Source organism: Arvicola amphibius, chromosome 5 (genome assembly GCF_903992535.2).
Source record: "Arvicola amphibius chromosome 5, mArvAmp1.2, whole genome shotgun sequence".
Taxonomy (NCBI): domain Eukaryota; kingdom Metazoa; phylum Chordata; class Mammalia; order Rodentia; family Cricetidae; genus Arvicola; species Arvicola amphibius.
In genome coordinates, this window is record NC_052051.1 from 65,153,159 (window position 1) to 65,159,488 (window position 6,330).

The 6,330-nt window shown below is 43.3% G+C and overlaps 1 pseudogene; it reads left to right on the forward strand.

Moving 5' to 3' along the window:
- The first annotated feature begins 3,925 nt into the window (after positions 1-3,925).
- LOC119815255 lies at positions 3,926-5,187 on the forward strand (annotated as a pseudogene).
- Positions 5,188-6,330: the final 1,143 nt, after the last annotated feature.

Here is a 6,330-nt window from a genome sequence, read left to right on the forward strand (position 1 = left end):
AGTAGGAACTTTTAGAAGCTTTCGCTTCATTCATTCCACTCAACCACAAAAGAAATTTAGCTCAGCAATAGAAAACAGCAGCGCTTTCATCAAGCTGACTTACATTAAGTTTTCTTTCTTCAGCTGGCAAGTTGTATGTCCTTAGGCAAGTTTATTCACCTCGGTGATCTTCAATTTTCCCATCTGCAATGGAGCAATGGAAAACAATAACTCAAATTCCCTAGCACTGTTTGAAGACTTAGCAAAGAAAATATGCAAAGCACTTAGCAGCTAATTACTAAGTCTTAGGCGGTCATCAATATTCGTGTTGTATTTCTTTGCTTCTAAAACATAATCTTTGAAAACAAATCTCTTTAATTATGGTATTTGTCATAAACTGGGATCCATTTTCAGCAGAAGACAATTTATGATCCCTGTGGCCCAGGCAGCAACATGAGGCAGACGAGTTCTCTGTGCTTGTGCTTGTTTCTATTATTATCACTTAAGTTGCTTTATGGACAGAGTGGTTTCTATGCATGCATAGTGTAACTGCACATGTAAGTGTTTTAAGAAGGTTATATTAGGGTTCTCAATTAAAAGAAAAGCTACAGCACCTGCTGAAAGCACACACACACACACACACACACACACCACACACGAGTATTGGAACACTTACCATTTGAATTACTATTGTTTGCAACAAAGCTAAAGGGAGAGGGGAGTCTAATGAAAGTCCCAATACACATGAAGCCTCCCTGAAGTTACATAAGCAGTAAAGGACCCCTGGGGAGAGTTAACTTTCTGGTGGAGTTACCTGAAAGTTATGTAGGGCACATCAGTGACACGCTTTTACAGCTGTCACCCATGCTGGCATGTCTTTTTCAACCACTTTCAGCCACTTAAGTGACCTATACTCCTGTAAATCACCCCAATAAACTCATTGGCTCACCAACCTGGGTTTGCGTGGAACTGTTTCTTTGGTCTGTGTAGGTGCTTTCTCTGAGAGGAATAGAGATTGTTCCTGTCTTCCTAACGGAAAAAAATAATAGATTGTATCACCTGCAATTGATTTCTGAAGGCAGAAATTATGGGAGAAATACACATAACAATCAAATGCTTTGCCATGTGACTTTGGAACATTTGTCAGTGCCGATCCAGGTATAAACAATAGCTTTGCAGAAATATTTAGGCAGCCAGAGTCTTCTAGAATGGAGAACATATGTAGACCTTCTCCACACTAAAGAGGTGATGGGGGAACATTTCAAAGAAAGTAAAACAACTAGATAAAATGTTAGTAAGCCTCTACCCTTTCACTGTGGGACCAGAGCCCTACTGTGGAAGAAGGGAATGATCCAGGTGAAAGTCACATCAAAAAGCAGAAAATTCATGAGACTTTCTAATCTGAATGAAGCCCAGAAAAATGATAAGCACCTCAAAGAAACATTATAGGCTCTCGAGTCTGGTAGTAGTACACATCACATAAGGATTTATTGTATCTGAAAGTGTCAGCAGGTTGAAATAACCTTGAAACTTTTCCATATCAGCAAAACATGTAAGGAGTTAGTGAATGTCCCTGGATATACATATGTTCAGTCTAATGCTGGCTCTAGATTTTAGTGTTCTTGCCTCCTTGCCATATCTGGTTCTTACCCTAGCAGCACTCAATGCTGTTTTCCCCCCTTCTTTGTTTACTTTTTGTTTGTTTGTTTGTTTTTTGAGACAAGGTTTCTTTGTGTAGCCTTGGCTAACTCTGTAGACCAGGCTGACCTCAAATTTACAGAGATCCGCCTGCCTCTGCCTCCCGAGTGCTGGGATTAAAGGAGTGCGCCACCGCCGCCCGGCTCAATGCTGTTTTTATCATATGGAATATTGTGGTGGAAACTAACGCTGTCCTGTCAAGGTGATCTTCCTGAATAAGAGGCAGTACAACTCATTTCATGGCTGCTTCCTTCATGGCTGCTTCCTTCATGGCTCGTTTTTTGCTCATAAGAGAGGAAGTATGCTTTTCCAAGGTAGAGTGGAAATCTAGTCTTCTTTTTTAAAATTCCAATGAGCATAAAAAGATGGGTCTCATTATGATATTATATTATATGCATATCATGTCCTTTGCCTGTATTCACCTCCCCTAAGGAGACTGAGGTCACTCAACCCTAGAAAGCAAGATTAAAGAAAAAAAACTGCGCTATAGAAAGAAAAACCACTCAATGAGAATAAATGATACTATTTTAGGAGTAATAAACGTTTTTACCAGCTTCACTGATATTTAATTGCCACACAATAAACAATGTTGCTCAAAGTATAAAATAAGATCTCTTAACACAAACGTTTACATTGTTTGTATCCATAAATTGCATAAGTCACAATCAAGATAATGAACACATTCATAATCCCTGAATTTTTTTCTGCTAGATCCTGTAATTTATTTTTAACTTCTAGAATTAAACGGGGATCACGCTCCTTATTTTTTGGCTTCTATAGTGGAGTATAATCACTGTGAGACCACCTCATGATGTTGTAACTATTATGAATATATGGAACTGCTTTATTCACCTGTTGATGGACATTTGTATTAGTTTAGTTTAGAGCTCTTTCTAACAAAGCTGCTATGAACATCTTGAGTCAGTTCATATGAATGCATGCTTTCATTTAGCTTGGGTAGATACTTTTAGTGCCATGACTGGATCAGACAGCAGATCTGTATTGTACTTTAAAAGGTCACATTTCTTGCTGCTGTAATCAAACACAGGAGCAATTTAATAGAGCAGAAACCCATTTTGACTTACAACTTCAGGAAATACAATTCTTCTTCATGGAGAATAGGTGACACGGTGAGCATCACAAGGCCTAAGAGTAGTGTATAACAAGGTTTGCTCATGCGTGGAGAGAGAAGAAAAAGAGCAGGACCAGAATCAGGACTGAGTGATATCCCTCAAAGGTTCCCGTCAGTGATCCACCTCAACCAGTCAGCCATGTCTTCTGCCCTTACAGACCCTACTGCCTCACAAGACATCACCACCCAGCTGAGAACTAAGGGTTCACACACGTGAGGAGGACTTTTCTCCAAGTCACACATCCAACTACTTTCTGTGTGATTTTAGAGTTTTATTTCTGCCAGCTATGTGTGAGCTCCAGTCGCTTCACACCCTTGTAGACACAGGAAAATTTGAAGCTGTTTGTAAATGTGTAGACATATCTCCTTAGGGATTTAATTTGCATTTTACTGATGACTTCTGTTCCCAAGAATTTTTCCAATGCCAGTTGCTAATGGTTAAGTGTCTGCTCAAATACTCTATCCATTTGAATTGGGATGCTTGTTATATTATTGTCTTGGGGTGTTTTCACATAGTTTTTATTAGAAAAGTAACGTGGAAATAATTTCTCCCAGGCCATAGCTTTTGTCTCTATTTTCCTAACAAAATATTTCGAACAGAAGATCTTAATTTTCATATCACCATTATCAATTTTTATCTTATGAATTACGATTTTGATGTCCTAGTTCACTTTCTGAAGCTTTGATAAACACCCTGACCAAAAGCAGCTTGGGAAGGAAAGGGATTATTTCGTCTCATAGCTCGCAGTGCATTGTGAAGGGAAGTCAGGACCAGAACTCAAGGCAACAACCTGGAGGAAGAAATGGAAGCAGAGGCCACAGAGGAATGCTATTTCCTACTCGTTCTCTGGGCTCACATTCAGCTGTCTGTCTTATAGTTCTCAGGACCACCTTCCCATGAGTATTATCAGAATGCACTGGACTCTCCCACTAACCGTCAATCAGAAACCAGCCAACTACAAGTCACACTGATGGTGACCGTAGTGGACAACCTCAGCTGAGGTTCCCTCTTCCCCAAATGACCCCAGTCTGTGTTAAGTGACCAGAAACAAGGCAGCACAGCTTCAATAGTGTTTTTTAAAAATGTGTACAATTTAAAGTCACATAACTTTTCTCATGTCATCTTCTGAGGACATAGAGATGGCACAGGGGATAGCTCTAACTGTGATGATATCACCCAGGTGAAGATCATGACAGAGAAGGAGCTCCCTCATTGTCCTGTCCTGTGAACAGTTCCGAGGAAGAATGTGCAAGGCATTAAGAACATCATCCTGCAAACCCTGATGGTGCATCTACGCTCCATCCTTGGGACTCTGGCTGTAAAACAGATTTACCAGGACTGAGACCAGCTTGCCAAACTGATGCAGGAAGTGGCAGCCCCTGATGTTGGCCATATGGGCATCAGAATCCTCAACCGTACCATCGAGGACATTTATGACAAAGTAGACTATCTGAGCTCCCAGACTGCTGTGGTACAGAGAGATGCAGACATTGGTGTGGCAAAGGCAGAACAGGTCATGGGTGTCTGAGAAGCTGAGTGCAAAGAAGTAGATGCTAGATGTGAAGTTCATGGCAGACACCAAGACTGCTGATTCCAAGAGAGCCTTGGAGCTGCCAAAGTCAGCCTTCAGAGAGGAGGTAAACATCAAGACAGCGGAGGCCCAGTTGGCCTATGAGCTGCAAGGGGCCCGAGAACAACAGAACATCCTGCAGGAAGAGACTGAAGTAGTTAGTATAGGGCAAGCAGCAGATCGTTGTGAAGACACAGGAGATCCTCCATACCAACAAGGAAGCTCATCGCTACAGTGCGCCGCCCTGCAGAGGCAGAGAGCCATCGCATCCAGCAGATTGCTGAGGGCAAAAAGGTAAAGCAAGTCCTGTTGGCACAAGCAGAAGCTGAAAAGATTCGCAAAATCGGAGAGGCAGAGACAACAGTCATTGAGGCAATGGGCAAGGCAGAGGCTGAGCGGTTGAAGCTTAAGGCTGAATCCTACCAGAAGTCTAGGGATGCAGCCAAAAAGGCCTTGGTGCTGAAGGCCCCGCCACAGATTGCTGCCAAAACCTGTGCCTCCCTGACCAAAGTCGATGAGATTGCAGTTCTCAGTGGGGACAACAGCAAGGTGACATCAGAAGTGAACCGGCTGCTAGCAGGACTGCCTGCCTCTGTTCAGGTCCTCACCAGTGTGACCCTCTCAACGACAGCCCTGATCAAGGATGCCAGTCGTGTCCAGACAGAGTCTCCTGCAGACTCAAGTCCTTCAGCAGCTGCCCTCCCTTTCAGTGCCCATTTTAACATCACAGGGACAATGAGACTATTAATGAGTCTGGTGCCTTATTTTGTAGGAACCAGAAGCGTGGTGTGTTCAGGCCATCTCTGACTATCCTCCCTTCTCTCCTGTTAGCCTTTTCTTCCTCTCTCCTTCACACCCACACATTAACTGCCACATTCATCTAGCGTATTTTCCCTTCTGACAAATGTACCTCTTCCTCTGGTTCTCTGTTTCTCTCCCCCTTTCTTTCCTCCTCCACACACATCATAAAGCTTAAGCTGAAGCTGGAATTGTTTATTATAATCACTGTCTGTGAGGAGTGGTCTCACTGCTCCTCAAGTATCCTGGTGCCTTCCAACTCTACATGTATCTGTCTATCTTCCCTAACCCTGGCAGAGCCCAGCATGGGTACAGATTTCTGGATAGCACACCCACTCTCCTCTCTCCCAGTCTGAACTTCTAGCCCTAAACTCTAGTACAGGAAACCCACAACCCACACACTCTTGCCCTTTGAGGAATGAGTGCCCATGGCCTATTGGGCCTAGAGTAATGCTCTACATGCACACCCAGGCCCAGGCCTGCTGTTATACCCATCCCTACAGCTTTTATAGTTTACTGTTGCTTCAGGAATCCCTGCTTATGCTCAGTGACATCCTCTTCATTGGCTTGTCCTTGATTGGTGGGGTGGGTCTTAGTCCAATTCTACCAAGTTTTTCTGGGATTAATGTCTAGCTCTGTTGGGGACAGGAAAGTTTATAGTTCCTAGTGCTAAGCTATCTTGGGCTGGGGGCTCTCCAAGGGGCATGGCTATGCCAGCCCTAAAAGAATCAAGTGCTGTAGACTGGCCAAACCTCACTCTATGCCATTTTCTTCTCGGCCAGCATAATGGGTTCTAGCCGTGGGAAACAGCTAAATCCTCTGTATCTTTGCCCTATTGGTGTCAGAAGAGCCCAATGTCCAAGAATCCTAGTAGGGGTGCAAGGGTGTCCCATGATCCCTGTCTCCAGCCCTGGCCCTGCTCCAGCCTGTATAATTGTTCTACATGTGAAAATATGGGTTAGCAACTCCTGAGCCTCGGGATACTATATCCTTTATAAAGTGAGGGAACCTAAGGGGAAGTGTACTTGCTTTTGCTATGCCCAAGTACGTGAAGTCCCCTGAAAGCCAACAAGAAGACTGAGTCCCAAATGTAAAAGCAAAGAGACTTTATTTTATGCAAGTTTGCAAACTCTGTCTCTCTGCATGTCCAAT